Source organism: Crocuta crocuta, unplaced genomic scaffold (assembly GCF_008692635.1).
Source record: "Crocuta crocuta isolate KB4526 unplaced genomic scaffold, BGI_CrCroc_1.0 scaffold208, whole genome shotgun sequence".
NCBI classification, from domain to species: Eukaryota; Metazoa; Chordata; class Mammalia; order Carnivora; family Hyaenidae; genus Crocuta; species Crocuta crocuta.
In genome coordinates, this window is record NW_027532596.1 from 747,116 (window position 1) to 765,489 (window position 18,374).

The following is an 18,374-nucleotide window of genomic DNA, read 5'->3' on the forward strand; positions in this document are numbered from 1 at the left end:
CAGTTGCCTATTAGTTTTATGGATTGTTTCCTTTGCCNGAGTCTGTCGGGTTTTCTACGTAGAGCATCATGTCATCTGCGAAAAGTGAAAGTTTAACTTCTTCTTTGCCAATCCTGATGCCTTTGATTTCCTTTTGTTGTCTGATGGCTGATGCTAGAACCTCCAGCACTATGTTAAACAACAGTGGTGAGAGTTGACATCGTTGTCATGTTCCTGATCTCAGAGGGAAAGCTCTCAGTTTTTCCCCATTGAGGATGATATTAGCTGAGGGTTTCATATAGATGGCTTTTATGATGCTTAAGTAAGTTCCTTCTATCCTGACTTTCTCTAGGGTCTTTATTAAGAAGGGATGCCATATTTTGTCAAATGCTTTTTCTGCGTCTATTGACAGGATCGTATGATTTTTTTTTCTTTTGTTGATGTGATGTATCACATTGATTGATTTGCCAATATTGAACCAGCCCTGTAACCCAGGAATGAATCCCACTTGATCTTGGTGGATAATTCTTTTTATGTGCTGTTGGATTCGATTTGCAAGGATCTTGTTGAGGATTTTTGCATATGTATTGATTAATGATATTGGGCTGTAGTTCTCTTTTTTTGCTGGATCTCTGTCTGGCTTGGGAATCAAAGTGATGCTGGCTTCATAAAATGAGTTTGGGAGTTTTCCTTCGATTTCTATTTTTTGGAATAGTTTGAGAAGAATGGGTATTAACTCTGTTTTAAATATCTGGAGAATGCCCAGCAAAGCCATCTGGTCCAGAGCTCATATTTGTTGGGAGATTATTGATAAGTGATTCAATTTATTCACTAGTTATGGGCAAGTTGAGATTTTCTATCTCTTCCCGTGTGAATTTTGGTAGTGAGTGTGTGTTAGGAATTTGTCTATTTTTTCTAAGTTGTCCAATTTGTGGGCAGTAATTTTTCATAGTATTCCCTGATAATTGCTTGTATTTCTGAGGGGTTGGTTGTAATAAGTCCATTTTCATTTATGATTTTGTCTATTTGGATGCTGTCTCTTTTCTTTTTGAGCCCTGGCTAGAAGTTTGTCAGTTTTGTTTATTTTTTTCAAAAAACCAACTCTTGGTTTCATTGATCTGCTTCACTCCCTTTTGGTTTTTTTTCCTATATCATTTTTTCCCTGATTTTTATTATTTCTCTTCTCCTACTGGGTTTGAGGTGCTCTTGTTGCTCTCCTAGTTTCTTTAGGTGCGCTGTTAGATTTTGCACTTGCGCTTTTTCTAATTTCTTGAAATAGTCTTGGAGTGCAATGTACTTTCCTCTTAAGACTGCCCTTGCTTCATCCCAAAGAGTTTGAATTGTTATTTTTTTTATTTGTTTCAATATATTTTTAAATTTTTTCTCTAATTGCCTGATTGGCCCATTCATTCTTTAGTAGGGTGTTCTTTACCTCCATGTTTTGGAGGTTTTCCAGACAGACACTTGTTCCTTCCCACAGAAATGTCTTCTTGGGCAACTAAGAACCTAGGGCAAATATCTAAAGTCATTCCTCCAGAATTGCTTTCAGCCTTGCGATGATATTGAGGGACAAGATGGCCTTTTGTTCTATCTTGTAGGAGATAACAGATGTACACAGGTAAAATATGAGAGGCTATTCATCAAATTCATATTTGCTGGAATTTAGTAATTCAAAGGCAATGACACATGCATCTCCATTTGCAGGAGGTTTTCTTTCCACTACTTTGAAGATCTCCAGAAACTGGTCAGAGTGAGCCTCATTGTTATGGAACTTTGTCTGGATCTTGTGGCAGAAGAACCATGCAGCACTTGGAGATCTTGGAGGGTAGGAAGTTTATGTCACACTGGTGGGCTCAGAGGAGATCAGTCTCCAGAGGTCTGAGCCCTGAGCATAAGCAGAAGGAACAACTTATAGTCTGTTACTTCTGCATTCTGCATTAGTAACAATTTGGCAAGCACAGCAAGAGGGGTAGGAAGAAGAACCCGGAAGGGGAGTCCTTGGTTGGGGACTGGAATTTCCCTATTCATGCTGTTGGGCATCTTATAACAGACTTTTTCCTTATCATTCCCCTTTTTTATGTCCTTTTAAACAGATCTAGGCTGTATTAGGGGGCATCCTCTTTATTTATTATGGACTGGTCCTTTTCCTTAGATTCCTGAATTTGTGACTATTCCAGACTAGTGGACAAAATCTCCGAGGAAAATATGTGTCCCCCCTTTCTTGGCAGTGAGGAGGTCAAGTGCCTGTCTGTTCTGGAGGGCAACTCCTGCAAAGAAACTTATTTGGCTCTGCAAGGACACTAGGGAGCCGGCCACTCATTAGTCCCACAGAAGAGCCTATACCTCCTATGCCAGTCCCTATACCCGTGGCTATTCCTGCCCATAGGAGGATGGGTAGTAACACTGCTCATTTAGCCTGGGCCTTAGGGCTTAAGGTTTACAAATGTGGCCCAGACCAGAAGTAACCAATACCAACAAAAACATCCTACCCATAAAGGAAGGTGAGTGTGAACAGGAACCTCTTGCTGTTCCCCCAGCTTTCTGGGAAACCTCTGCCAATCCAGTGACAAGGAGTAAGACAGTCTATTCATTTTATCAGACTGGTGATTCCTCAAGCTTTTGCTGTGCATAGACCAGAGAGCTTCTGGAGTTTGTCTGGAGTAGGGCTTAAGATCCTAAGAATCTAGGACTCTCTGGAAGGTTGCTTTGAGTGGGTTCGTAGGAGTTGGGTCAGCCTTCCTGTCTGGGGCTCCTCAGGATTGTCCCTCTTGACTCTGGAGTGGTTAACCAATGAAGTGATGTCTTGACCTTGAGGGCAGTAGAGGTTGTCAGAATAATGGTATGAGGCCCAGTCCACTGTGGTCTTTGACCCAGATTGAGTCCCCTGGTGAGAAGGGGTGTACAGGGGATAGTTTAAAAGGGGAGAAACCTTGAGTTCCTAGTATGCAATGGACACACAGGAGGGTCAGGGACAATAGGTCTGGCCACAGGAGGTCTGTTTTCTGCTAAGGTTCCCTTGAGGTGCAATTCATCTGCTCTACTTTCCCTGAGCTTGTAGGCCAATAAACAGTCCACCATGAATGCAGACCCATTGTTGCTATGGATTGTGGCCAGTAAGTGGAACTCAGGGAACAATTTATTCTTTGAACTCCTGGTGGGGGTTGCAGCGTGGATAAGGGAGGGAGCTATGCCTACCTTATTATTAGCTGCTATCTTGGCTGCTTTGTCTGTTAGGCCATTCCTTTGTGTTGTAGGGTCATCTCCCTTCTGGTGTCTTTTGCAGTGTAGAACTGCAAATGCATTTGGAAGCCAGAAGGCCTTGAGGAGCTTTAGTATTCCTCCTTTTTTTGGATCGTCTGCCCCACCATGGTGAGGAATCCCCTTTCTTTCTAGATTGTCCCATGTATGTGTACAGTAGCAAAGGCATACCAGGAGTCAGTATAGATCATTTGCCTTCATTGATGGTGATGGCCTGGACTAGGGCATGTAATTCAGCTGACCATCCCACAGGTAGGGAATTGACCTCTAAGACTTTATCTGTGATTATCACTGCATACCCTACCTTTTGAACACCTTCTGTGATGAAACTGCTACCATCACTGAACAAGGTGAGGTCTGGGTTCTCTAGGTCTGGTCACGCAGATCTGGGCGGTTTGAAAATACTTCATTGGTCACCTCAGGACAGTCATGATCTGGTTTCTCAGAAAGTAGGAAAGTTGTGGGGTTCAGCATCCACACTGTTTCAAAAGTGACCCATGGATTATCGCAGAGGAGCCCCTGGTATTGTGCTACCCAAGAGTTGGAGAGGAAGGGGTGTCCTTGAGTGTTATGAGAGTCACAACAGCATGAGGGACCTTGGCATTTAGTTCTTGTTGCAGGGTGAGTTTATCTGCCTCCTTAATGACTAAAACTGGCCACTATGGTCCTAAGGCATGGTGGCCATCCTGCTGCCGCTGGGTCCAGCCTCTTCAACAGGTATGCTACTGGCCATTGCCAAGGGACAGTAGTCTGTGTGAGAACCCTGAGGGTGACATTTTCCTTCTCATGCACAAAGAGACTAAAAGACTTTTGACACAAAAGTCCACATTTGACAGGCTAAGGGCTGGTGCCTGCTCCAAGGTGGCCTTTATCTCTAGGAAGGCAGCTTCAACTTCCTCTGTCAAGACAGAGTTCTCTCTATCTGACCCTACCAAGAGATTATAAAGGGGTCTTGCTATTCCCAAGAATCCAGATTCAGTAGAATTCCACAGCTCAAGGGAATTCTCGTAGCTCCCTCTTAGTTTGGGGGTGGGATAGGGGAGGCGACGACCTTCTTCCTCTCCAACCTTAGTGCTCTTTTTCCTTTTGTGAGGAGGAAGCCTAAGTATCACACTTTCTGTTGGCAGATCTGTACCTTTCTCCATGAGACCCAATACCCTGAGTTCGACAGGAATTGGAGGAGGGCTCTTGTGGTCTCTGTACAATTCTCCTGGGCTATTGCTGGTAAGGAAGGGGACATCCACATCCTGGAGAAGGGTGCAGCATGTGGCCTCTCTTGGAAAGCTGGCGAGGTTTCCAGCCAGTGCCTCCCCAAAGAGGGTAGCCAAGTTTTTAAACCCTTGTGGGAGGCATGTCCAAGTCAGTTGCATCTGATCCCCCGTGTCTGGTTTGGTCCATTCGAAGGCAAACAAAGATTGGCTCTGGGGGCCAAGTGGAAGAAGAAGAAAGCATTCTTTAATTCGAGGCAGGTAAACCAGCTGGCAGAGCCTGGGATCTGGCTAAGGAGGGTTTACAGGTTTGGGACCACTGGGTGCAAGGAGACAGTCACTTTCTTGATAGCTCATAGGTCTTGAACTGGTCGGTACCCTCTTCCTGGCTTCTTGACTGGCAAGAGTGGTGACCTTGTGGATTGTGGATTGTGGCTGGTAAGAGGAACTGGGGGAACAATTTCTTCTTTGAACTCCTGGTGGGGATTGTGGCGTGGATAAAGGAGGGAATTCAAGGGTGACTGGCATTCAACCAGAATGACTGCTTCCTTGAGTCTGGTCAGGTGTTCTTGGATGCCTGCCCTTGCCTCTTGTAGGAGAGGGTATTGTCTCTTAATCCCAACTGTCTCTGCAGTTGAGCCCCTGGGATTAACTCTACAATTAGCCCCCCTGGACAGGGGCCCAGTTGTGGGCAGTTTTGGAGGATTTTCTTTGGCCCATAGAGTGGGGAAGGCAGTCCTGAGTTTTGGTAAGCCACTCGGTTGGGCCTGGGTGCAGAATAGCCTCCATTCTTTCTTGTCTTGGATCCAATTAGAGCTGGTATGTCCTATTGGCTCAAAGGTTATTTGATCCCACAGCTTTGAGAGTATATCCCAACTAAGGAGAGAGATAAAGCACTCAGGTAGGTAGAGGAACTCATGCCTTAGTGTGTGGCCCCAAGTTCACATTGATGGGCTTTCCAGAAGGGCTGTTGCATTGCCTTTTCCCCCATGGCCCAAGGATGGATGCAGTCTTCTCGTTAAAGTGTCCACAGGGGAGGTGACCACAGAATGTTCAGCCCCGGTGTCTACCATAAAAGTCATAGTTTGGCCCCCTACTTTCATTTTGACTGTGGGCTCATGGGGGGCAAGAGGAAGTGAGCTTGGTCCTCTTCAATCTGAAGTTATTCTTGCTAAGCCTATGAAGTCTTTTCTGCAGGGCTCTTCTGAATATCAGTGGGGTTTCTGGGACTTTCCCTTGTTGGATCATTCATTTTTTCCATGACCTTTCTTTTAGTAGGTGCATTGATCCCTTGCTAAGGAGGTTCTGGGCCTCCCCCCTTTTGGTGGCTGGACCTTCCCTATCCTTTTGTCATAGCTCTCTTGTGCCTAGGGATCAGCGGAGTGTAAATGCAGTAAGCCTCACATAGTCTCTCATAACAATCCCTGGAGGATTTCCCTTGCTGCTGGGCATATTAGTGGCCTTCTCAGCCCCTGCTTGGATCCCCCATAAGAGAGCCTCTTGGTACCAGTGGATGTGGACCAGCATCTGAAGAGCACTGGCACTTGGTTGAGGGTACAATCTGGCTGTTGGTCTGGGAGAGAGAGGATCTGCAGAGTCCAGAGCTTCTGGGGAGACTGAACGTGGTGGAGTATCAGGAACCAGTGGGTTCATATGGTGGGGACAAATTGGTTCTTCCTCTGGATCACCGGTGAGAATTTGTGGAGTTTGGGACTTCTGTTGACCTTCCTTGGGCCACTTTGTCAAGGTGACTAAGACCCCAGCCTGTCCTTGTTTGTTGCAGGTATATCACACAAAGAGCGAAGAGTTTGTGCAATCTAACCAGGAGTCGATATACAGGAATTGATCAGGGTGATCTGGGTCTCTGTTGACAACACACCAGAGATGGTGGACCATTGAAACCTCTAAGGTGCCCTCCAAGGGCCATACTACCCCAAAAGTAGGCCATTCCAAATCACATAGGGTCCTTACCTTTCCGGGGGTCATCTTAACTCCATAGTCTCCCGAGACACCCTCCTTTTTTTTTTTTTTTTTTTTTTTTTTTTTTTTTTCNTTTTTTTTTGCTCTGCCCTCATCCCATAATGTTCCTGTGAGATGGAGTCACGAAGACAGAGGGGTAAGGGTGCCCCCTGTAATGAGGAGACCAGTCAGATGCCCATCTAACAGTGTCCCAAAGGAACTTAGGTGACTTTTAGCTGCAGAAGTCTCACGTTTGTGACACGATTGGAAACTATTCTTACATCACCATAAACTGTGTGCCATTCATCATGGAATCACAGATGGGCCCACTCAGACTCGGTGAGCTTTTGGAGACTTTAAGGGTACCCGCTTGTGGAGCCTCAGATTCAGTCCCAACGGGAGGAACAGGTTGGGGTGTACATTCACTTACACATTGAGACCAGAGTAATACTTTCCTTCCCTGGGAATCCCTACCTGTGACCTCTAAAGGTCTCCAGGAGGTGATTAGGCTCCTCTTCCACCCCAACGGGTGGGTCTGACGGGAAGGGGCCCCAGGCCTTACCCATATCCAATATCGGGCCCAGGTCCTCACCTGTCAAGTCTCCTCAAGTCCGGCGGGAAGGGTGGAGTGGGGCCAGCCTGTGGCGACCGAACCAGGAGATAGCCTAATATCAGGCAGGGCATGCCTTCTCCATTGCGATTCCTTGTTCTATCACTGCCTAGTCTTTTCCCAAACTGGTGGCAACAATGGGCCAGCTCGTTTGGGTTTCCCAGTCAGGGAACCAAATGTTACAGAACCTGGTCTGTATCACCTGGCAGAAAAACCAAGCAGCACTCTGAGATCTTGGAAGGCAGAAGGTTTATTTCACACTGGCAGGCTCGGAGGAGATCACTCTCCAGAGGTCTGAGTCCCGAGCATAAGCAGAGGGAACAATTTATAGTCTGTTACTTATGCATTCTGCATTAGTAGTAATTTGGCGTGTGCAGCAAGCAGTTAGGAAAAAGAACCCAGAAGGAGAGTCTTTGGTAGGGGACTGGAATTTCCTTATTACTGCTGTTGCCCATCTTATAACAGATTGTTTCCCATCACAATGAAGTATATTGGTGATTTTACCACCAATTCCAGCAAGTGTAACTTCTTTCCCAGCTGCTCTGAGTGTGGCCACCTCAATTTTCATCTGTTTATCAACTGATGAATGAATACAACCACAGAATCCTCAATCTGAGGACGTATTGAAAAGGAGGTGTTTCTTCTTGTCTTCAGGTATCTTAATATCAGCTTTTCCGTAGAGAGCCAAAGATCCTACTTTGATACACTTGAGCTGGATTCAGCTCCCTATCTGGTCGGGTATATGTTGCTGCTGGAACCGTTTTCATAGACTTGGTAATTTTCTGGATGCTTTTGATCGACTTTCATCACCTGGCAGTATATTTTAAAGTTGCCATATTTTTAACTTGGATTCATTGCAGCTGCACAGCTCAGGCCAATAGTCCAGTGATGCTCACCTGAGAGAATATGGTGGTACCAGACCTGCTGAAGGCCAGTCAGATAGCATCTGTGGTTCTCTTTTTTAGTGGTGTTGTTATCTGCTTTTGTTATCAGGGTAATGCTGGCCTCAAAGAATGAATTTGGAAGTTTTCCTTTCTTTTCTATTTTTTTGATTAGTTTGAGAACAATAAGAATTAACTTTCTTTAAATATTTGGTAAAAATAATCTGTGAACCATTTGGCCTTGGGCTTTTGTTTAATGGGAGTTTTTTTGATTACTGATAAAAATTTTTTTGCAGGTTATGACTCTGTTCAAGTTTTCTTTCTTTTCCTTCCTTCCTTCCTTCCTTCCTTCCTTCCTTCCTTCCTTCCTTCTTTCCTTCCTTCTCTCTCTCTCTCCCTCTCTTTTGCAATTTAGATTCAAGTTAATTACTATATAGTGGAATATGGGTTTCAGGAATAGAATTTAGTGATTCATCACTTACATATAGTACCCTGTGCTCATCCCAACAAGTGCAATCTTTAATTCTCATCACCCATTTAGCCCATCCGCCCACCCACCTCCCTTTCATTAACCCTCAGTCTGTTCTTTATATTTAAGAGTGTCTTTATATTTAAGAATGTTCTTTATATTTAAGAGTGTCTCCCTCTCTGTCTTTTTAAAGCTTCTTTTATTTTTTAAAGAGACAGAGCAAATGCGGAAGGGGAAGAGAGAGGGAGACAGAGAATGCCAATAATGGAATATTACTCAGCCTCATGGTATAAGCAAGTTATTTGTGCTGGTCTTCTGGTGGAGGGTCTGGTGCATGGATTCTCAGGCTGACTTGTTACAGTGGAAACGTGCTTCCAGTGCAGGGGAATGGGGTTTAGTGTAATTGGCTCTAGCCTCCACTAGGTGGCGCTCTTTCGTTTCCTGAAGTCTAAGTGCTGATGGGTGGGATGAACATGGGGACCACCCCTCCCACCCTCCAGCCCTGGAGTTGAAAGACTGTGCCCCCCACTCTCCAAAATATGGTCACAGAAGAACAATCATCCCTCTTGTATCCCCAGTTTTCGTCAGAATCCTGCATTCACCTTGCTGTGTCCAAGCTTTTTTTTTTTTTAATTTTTTAAATAGTTTATTGTCCAGTTGGTTTCCATATAACACCCAATGCTCATCCCCACAAGTGCCCTCCTCCATGTCCATCACCTCCCTTCCCCTCCCCCCCACTCCCATCAGTCCTCAGTTTGTTCTCAGCATTCAAGAGTCTCTCTTTTTTTTTTTTTTTTTTAATCTCAGGTACACAACTAAGTTTCAAAACTCCAAATTTTATGGATTGCCTGGTGTGGATCTACTCTGTTCCTCTGTGGAAGGGTCTCAACATGCTTTTGGCAGCCCATACAAGGTAAGTGGTTACAGAAATGCCCAACGGTTTCACCAGAGCAGAAAGCTGGTACCCCTGTGGGCACCAGTAACCCACACCTATGCCTGGAAACAGCACAGCACATTGGGGCTACCTGTCCTTCCTGCGACCCAGCGGATCGTCGGACCACACTGTCACTCGGGGATTCCTCCCCACTTCTCCACCTGAGCATCTTTAAACTAGATACATCCCCTACTGTAGCTGACTTCAAAAAGTTCAGATTTTGTGCTCCACTGCTTATAATACTTTGTGGTAGCCTCTGTAAGCGAGCTCACTCAATGCCACCATACCTGCAGGTTCCTCTACCCCAAGTCAACTCTCCACACCTCCTACTTTTCTGGAGATGGTCACCTTTCTACTTTTAGACTTGCCATTTTTGTTCTCTCAAATGTCCAACTGATTTCTCAGGTGTTCAGAATTTGATAACTATCTAGCTATGTTCAAGGGATGAGATGAGCTTAGGATCTCCCTGCTCCTCAGCCATCTTAACTTCCCCCACCCCAGCCTTCCTGGCTTTTAAAGCCAAATGTTTCGGGGATTGGTCTTCCACATGCGAGCTCTATGATTAGAGGGTCCACTTCTCTGCCCTCTCCACTCACAGCTAACTCATTCCCTCCTTCATGCAGCCCCCTTCCACCTTTATGACTTCCATAGTGTTTCAGATGCAGATTCTTCTCTGTATTTACTAGTGTAGTTTGTTCTGCCAGTCTTTGGATCACTCCTCAGGTTATTGACTTAAATGTGGATGATATCTAGTTGTAAATGTGGGATGGGTTGAGCTCAGGGGTCTACTCTACCATCTTCCCAAGCTCTTCCTCAATCATCTCTCTTATTTTTAACTCTGAAGAAGACCATTTTATCCTCAGTCCAGAAAATTATTCTTATAGGGTTCTACTCTTTTTTTTTCTTAAATGGTTTATTGTCAAGTTGGTTTCCATATAACACCCAGTGCTCATCCCAACAAGTGCCCTCCTCTATGCCCATCACCCCCCTTCCCCTCTCCCACACCCCTATCAGCCCTCAGTTTGTTCTCAGCATTCAAGAGCCTCTCATAGTTTGCCTCCATCCCTCTCCCCAACTATGTTTCCCTTTCTTCTCCCGCATGGTCCTCCATTAACTTCCTCCTAATCCACCTATATGTGCAAACATATGGTATTTGTCCTTCTCTACCTGACTTATTTCTCCCAGCATAACACCCTCAAGTTCCATCCATGTTGCTACAAATGGCCAGATTTCCATTCTTTCCCATTGCCATGTAGTATTCCATTCTATAAATATATCACATCTTCTTTCTTTTTTAACAAATAGTTTATGGTCAAATTAGTTTCCACATATTTGATCCATTCATCAATTGATGGACACTTAGACTCTTTACATATTTTGGCTATTGTTGAGAGTGCTGCTATGAACATTGGGGTACATGTGCTCCTATGCATGAGCACTCCTGTATCCCTTGGGTAAATCCCTAGCAGTGCTATTGCTGGGTCATAGGGGAATTCTATTGTTAATTTTTGAGGAACCTCCACACTGTTTTCCAGAGGGGCTGCACCAGTTTACATTCCCACCAACAGTGTAGGAGCGTGCCCGTTTCTCTACATCCTCGCTGGCATCTAAAGTCTCCTGATTTGTTCATTTTAGCCACTCTGACTGGCGTGAGGTGGTATCTCAGTGTGGTTTTGATTTCTATTTCCCTGTTGATGAGGGATGCTGAGCATCGTTTCATGTGTCTGTTGGTCATCTGGATGTCCTCTTTGGAGAAGTGTCTGTTCATATCCTCTGCCCATTTCTTCACTGGATTTATAGGGTTCTACTCTTTCTTATAGGGCATCAATACTGGATTTTATTAGGACTGCCAAAACCATCCAACAGGTACTGAAAGGCATTGACATAGCTTCTATATGTAAAGAAGATTTTTATCCAGACACCCAGATACTTCAGCCTCTTGTCGCTCCAAAACGACTTCCCCAAGAAGGTCCCTCTAACAATGTTACCTCAAGGAAGGGCTCTCTATCCTTTTCCCAATAAACCCCTAACATAATTTTGCCTCTTTTGAAAACACACAGGCAACCATTACTGAGAGTTACAAAATTTTGGAATTCCTGGTCACTGAATCTCTAGATAGCCAGTCTCTAAACTCCAGGCCCTGAAACTAGCATTCTAACAGTTTATAACCCCTTCTACCATACATTTTCTTGCTGGACAGCCACTCATTAACCATTTTGGGTCCAACCCAGCCCCTGTCACTTCCTCTGCCACCTTCCCTAACCTTCAGGATTGTTAGCAACTAAGCACCTATTCTAGTAAATTAATTAGTAGCTCCCTGGAGCCTGTTCCATGTCCTGGGGATAATCACCTTTATACTACACTTGTGGTTCATTGGGACAATGAAAATGCACGGTCCTTTTTGGCCCAAAAGACATGATGGCTCAAGTTATTGCCATTCCAGAAAATTTCTGTAGCTCTCCCAAAGGAGATCCTACAGTGCATTTCCAGTAAAACAATAAAAGATGAACACACCCGTTTAGATGTAACTATCAGGACCATTCACCTCAAACGACTACCTCTGGTGATGGCCCTATGTCTTTTCCTTTTTTTTTTTTTCCAGTTTATGTATTTATTTGGGGGGGGGGCTGCAGAGAGAGAGGAGAGAGAGAGAATCCCAAATAGGCTCAACGCAGCAAGCAGAGAGCCCAACTCGGGGATTGATCCCACGGTTCTTGAGATTATGACCTGAGTCAAAACCAAGAGCCAGACATGTAACCGACTGAGCCACCCAGGTGCTTATTTTCTTTTTTAATTATACATATGGATGGATTGAAACGATGCAATACCACTTGAACAAGCCCAAGTTCTTGATTTTCCTGGTGGGACTTGCCAAATGGACTCTGGTATCTCTTCTTCCCCTGGTCAAGGGGGTAAACACTCCCCAGTACCAACTTAAATTCTTTTTCTATGTTTATTAATTTTTGAGAGAGGGAGAAAGAGAGGGAGGGAGGGAGAGAGAGAGAGAGAGAGAGAGAGAGAGAGAGAGAGAGAGAGATAAGGAGCAGGGGAAGGGGAAGGGCAAAGAGAGAGGGAGACACAGAATCCGAAGCAGGCTCCAGGCTCTGAGCTGTCAGCACAGAGCCCAACGCGGGGATCGAACCAATAAGCCGTGAGATCATGACCTAATACAAAGTTGGATACTTAACCAATTGAGCCACACAGGCACCCCTCAATTTAACTTCTTAAATAAAGCATTGAAGGTCTACACCCTGTCATTAAAAATATGCTTGAAACAGGAATTATTAAGCCCACAATTTTCCTTCAATAGCTCTATTTGGCCAGTAGTGAAGCCAGCAATTAATGAATTGCACCTGACTATTGATTAGGAAATCTCAGTGCTCAGATTTCCCACATCAGGGTTCTAACTCCTAATATCATAGAATTGATTGAAAACATATATTGGGCCCAATAAGTATCCTTTGTGGTCATTGACCTAACTGATATATTCTGTTTATATCACAAAGGTATCTTAGGTCTTATTTGCTTTAATTTTTGAAGGTGCTCAATATACATTTGCACAGGTTCCAATGGTATATTTAAACCACTGTGCAATGTCACATAAATTCTGCCACCAGGATTTGAATATATCACAATTGGAAAAGTGCCATTTTGGGCATTATATTGATGACATGATGCGTGTAGGTCCCTCCATGGAAGTGGTATAGCCTGATTTGCCAGTCTCACTAACCACCTACATGAACATAGCTGGGCTATCACCCCCTCTAGATCCAAATACCAGTCTCATCTGTCAAATTTATGGGTATCATTTCATCCTCTAGGGACCAAAAGTTTCCCTGTCAAAAAGTAAAAATCAGTTATGCACCACTAAAGCATTCACTAAACTTAGATAGGCATAATGGCACACTAGGTCTTTTCCTGTTCTGGGGCAACATCTCTCATCTCTCACTAATTATTTGCTCTATATATGCAAGCGCATGCAAGGCTGCCACATTCAATTAGAGTGAAGCCCAACAGTGCCTGCCCAGCAGGCAGTCTAACAGGCCCAATTTTTAGTCCCACTTGACTCCACATTCTGTGTGGTACTTGACCATACCATAGAGTCTCTGGAACAAGCAGGAGTTTACCTGGCTTCTTAAGGAATTCTGGACTAAGCTTCTATCTCCAGAGGAAACTCGAAAAACTCCCTCTGAGTCAATTTTGGCATTCTATCTGGCTTTCCCCCCCCTACTTAAAGAACATATATATCTTTTTACTTTTTATTTAAATTCCAGTTAGTTAACATACAGTGTAATATTAGTTTCAGGTGTAGAATTTCCTAACTATAATTTCCTGTTTCTACTTACTCCCTACGAAAGTCCCTATAATGCCATGAGTTACAGATGCTTCCCAGTGATGTTCGGCATGGCCACTGATGCCTCCTTGGTAAAATGGAAATGATACCTTCAAGAGAGGGCTAAATCCCATATTAAAGGTTTTTCCAAGTACAGAGGGTGTGGCTTCTCTCATGCCGAATCCGTTTCCTTAGAGCCTTAAGGAAGCAATAGGGCACTCCAACTTCCTCCTTCTCTGCTATTTGGGTATCCTATTGGACCAACTTCTGAAATGTTCAGGAAGTTGTTGTTCTTCACCAATGGCAGTCCCACCATTGTATGCAATGAAGCTTGCTGGAAGACCATGGCATTCCAGAAGGCCTTAGTCACCTCTAGTCAAGGATGCCCTCCTCCTTTCATCCTGGCTTAGTCTAATTAACAAAACTTGTAGCTATTCACCTAGCCCTTAAGAAGACCATAAAAGGGGCCTTTTTCAGGTCCGCATTTTCACAGAATCTTGGGTTGTTCTTAATGACCTTGTAGTTTGATCTGGCCAATAAGGAGGAATTAGCTATACAAGGCAAGATCATTTCATGAAAGGCAAGTTCATATGAAGGGCACCCAGGTGGAAAGAATAAGAAGATTCCCTGATTCCTATCATTGTTACTCATATTTCTGTTCACATTAGCTGCTTTTTACTGGAAGCCATTTTCAATAATATTGCAAATTTCATCACTATCCTGCCACATTCTCCCTGGCACAGACTTCTCAGGGTACCAACCCTTCCTACCAGCTTACAAAGTGGTCCCACACAACCATGAGTTACCAGGAAATTCATGTCTTAACAGGGCAAAGCAAGGGCCTTCGCCTCTACTCAGGGGCAGACAAGGTTGTGACAAATTAGTCTATCCTATACTCCCAAACCAAATGATGGAGACTATCTAGATAGAGACATATTCCCCAGGGAGAATGACCATACTACATCTGGTAAATTGATTTCATCAACCCAATGCCCCCTTCAGCTGAAGCTTCCAGATATGTAGGCATAATCATCAAATTCTACACAAGACTAATTTGGTAGCCCTTACACAAAATTCCCCCTCAAAGTAGACAATCACTTCCTTTACTAAACTTAATCTTTCTTTCTTTGAATTTTTTAACATTTATCTATTTTTGAGAGAGAGAGAAAGAGAGGGGGGGGCAGAGAGAGAGGGAGACAGAATCCGAAGCAGGCTCCAGACTCTGAGCTGTCAGCACAGAGCCCAACTCAGGGCTCGAACCCACAAACCATGAGATTGTGACCTGAGCTGAAGTTGTATGCTTAACCAACTGAGTCACCCAGGTGACTTGCTTGCTTGGGATCACTATAAATTATTGTCTCTGACGAGGGCACCTACTTTCCTTCTTAGAAGACTCAACAGTAGGATGTCAAACTTAATATTCTTTGGATTTTCATCTAGGTTACTGTCCCCCAAAAGCCGGCTTCATTGAGTGTCATAATGGCAACCTTAATGAACTCTCTTTAAATTACTTCTACACATGTTGTCTCTGAAATGGATTAAACTTTCTCAGGCCCCCATCTTATTTATCTGTTAACCCCAGGGCCTTTAACTCCACATATTAATTATTAGGTATCCTCCTAATTCTGCTTTTGGTCATCTCTCCAAGCCTGAAGCTCTTATTCTCCAAGATGATGTCCTTTTATGTTATTCTCTGACTCCACTTCCCCCGTATGCTCTGATTTCCCAATCACCTCATCTTCCGCTTGATGCTCCATACCTTGATTGAGAGTAGATAGCCCAATATGATCCACTCATTATTGGATGACTCCAGGCCAAAAACCCACCAAGTTAATGTCAGATAACTTCTTTGGAAACACTGAAAATGCTGAGACTCTCCAGAAGGAGCCTCCTTCAAGTCTTCCACTATCCCTAAATATAATGTCTACAAATGCTGGCTAATGACACTAAATTCCCTTACAGATTTAAAGAAAGTGGAAGTCACCACCCTGGGACCAACAAGTGGTACAGTTTCTGTGTCTAAAGAGAGAAAGAAACTCTCCATATTTGGAGATGAGAGTATGCAATAAAGCTACATGCCCTACAAGTCTTACCCCACACTGGATGAGGTAACTCATGACTTTCTCCCTGAGAGCAAGCCCACTCATCCTTAATCAACACACAAATAGCTCAGCCAAAAGAGATTCAAGCCAAGCTCATATAATGCCAATGTTTGATTTGGTTTTTACTATTCTTACTGCTTTATATGGCCTGGGTGATAGGATTCCTGGTAAAAAACACCTCAGGCCTAGCCATCACACAAATGTAATGCTGTAACAATACCATTCCAGCCTACAGTTTTGCTACTGAGGGGAAAAGTGGGTAATGTTAGAAACCCCTGTTAGAAGGACTTAAGGGGTGCCTGGGTGGTTCAGTCAGTTAAGTGTCCAGTTTCAGCTCAGGTCATGATCTGATTGTGGGTTCAATCCCTGCAATTGAACCTGCTTTGGATTTGCTGTCTCCCTCTCTCTCTCTCTGCCCTCCCCTCTCTTTATCTCTCTCTCTCAAAAATAAGTAAACATAGAAGAAGAGGAAGAGGAAGAAGAAGAAGAAGAAGAAGAAGAAGAAGAAGAAAAAGAAGAAGAAGAAGAAGGAGGAGGGGGAGGGGGAGGGGGAGGGGGAGGAGAAGGAGAAGAAGAAGAGGAAGAAGAAGAAGGAGGCTTAGGAAAATATACCACTGAGTATGAGGGCAGATAGATTGAATACCTTTTCAGGCAATGGGCTTTCTGGCAGAATGTGTAAATGACACTTCCACCTGATTTCTGTACATCAAATATTGACACAGGCTAGCTGGCTTTATGATTGTACATACAAAAACCTCTCTGTTTGCAGTGGCTGTGCCCCCATGATTTGTCCATCACCATTACTGGTTGTTTCCAGGATTTTCTAAATAGCATCTGCACATCTCTTTTAGTCTGGTCTGGGATATAAACATGTCCAGAATCTTTATATGCCCTGAGTTCCTTGGATGAATTGGAAGCCACTAATTTTGTTGCTAAATGTACTCTAGATCCCAGGGAGCTCATAATATTTTTTTCCAATAGCAGCAGGTACCAGATATGCAGCTCATTTTAAGGGAAGACTCCAATTTATGTCGTGCCAGTCCACCTCCATCCCATGATCAATACCCCAACTGGATAGCCACATAGATCACACATATTCTATGTTGCCAAAACTCTGGAGGACCTTACCATTGAGTAAGACAGACTCAGTACTGGTGGGAGACCATCTCAGATGACATCGTCTCAGCCCAAGGGTTTGCTTTTGCTTTCCTATGTCTCCTTCTGTAGGGATGATACTCCAGGTGTGTGTAACCATGTCAGAGACCTCACTGATTGCCCAAATGGCCCCACTCATCAGTTCATGGTGTCAACATTCAAAATAAAGCTACTATTTTATCATCAAAAAAAGGTCTTATTCAGGAATAGCAGATAATTTCAATTTGGGACATGCAAGTTATTGCAAAACCATTGGTAAATCTGGAGAAAAACAACAATAACAACAAAAGATTACTCTTTAAATTAAAAAAATATTTATTTATTTTTAAATAGTTTATTGTCAAGTTGGTTTCCATATAACACCCAGTGCTCATACCCACAAGTTCCCTCCTCCATGCTCATCACTCCCCTTCCCCTTTCCCCATCCCATCAGCCCTCAGTTTGTTCTCAGAATTCAAGAGTCCATGAGAGACTCTTGAAAATTTATTTATTTTTAAGAAAGGAGAGAAAAGGGAGGAGGGGCACACACACACACACACACACACACACACACACACACACACAGAATCTGAAGCAGGTTCCAGGCTCTGAGCCTGTTAGCACATAGCCAGACATGGGGTTCAAACCCACCAACCGTGAGATTATGACCTGAGCCAAAGTTGGATGTTTAAGCAACTCAGCCACTCAAGCGACCCAAAAGGACTACTCTTATAGAAGAAAGGAGGTATTGAAAGTTTTTTTTTTTTTAACAGAAAGTGTTTGAGGTAAACTAGGAGTTCAGTAGCAGTAGCTTTTCATTGATTATGTGGTGAAGGTCTCAAATTGGCTGAGGTATTGCTCACCAGGAAAACAAACAAACAAACAAACAAACAAACTTTTCCTACTAATAGTAGTAAATTATAGTATTTTTTTCTTTTGGGAATGCAAGGCACCTCTTTTCTTTTTGGGTCTGCAAAGGGCTGATAAGCAGTGGTGTGGTATGAGATCCCCCTGGTCTGAACTCCTGACTCCATTTTAGTGAGGTTTTTCTCTATTAATTTTTATGTTTCCCCTTTTGATCAGGATCTTTCCTCAAAAGCATCACTGATCTAGTCAAGTTTTCCTTATTTAGCGGTTTTGTTCTTCAATTCCAGGAAAGAGTTTCCTGGTTGCCATGTCAGAGGCAAAGTACATAGCAGATGTAAGACCACATTTAAGTAAAAAAGAGGCTTAGGAGGGGACACTCTCAGGAACTTCTCATATAAAGCCGATGGGTTATAAAGCTAAAGGTTTATAAAAGGTTTATATAAAGGTTTATATAAAGCTAAGGGTTGTAAGAATTGGAGATTATCTCAAAGTGTTGCACCATCATCACCTTATTGAGTACCTCATTTTTACAAATGTTTGACAGGCAATAAGTGCTAAATCAAAAATACAATGACAATTCTAAATTGCACGATGGTTATAAACCAGGAGCTCAAACATGTATGTCACCCGCTAAATAAAG

At 43.6% G+C, this 18,374-nt stretch overlaps 1 pseudogene; it reads right to left on the reverse strand.

Moving 5' to 3' along the window:
- Positions 1-1,504: 1,504 nt before the first annotated feature.
- LOC144244743 (ATP synthase F(1) complex subunit gamma, mitochondrial-like) lies at positions 1,505-7,781 on the reverse strand (annotated as a pseudogene).
- Between the last annotated feature and the right edge of the window lie 10,593 nt (positions 7,782-18,374).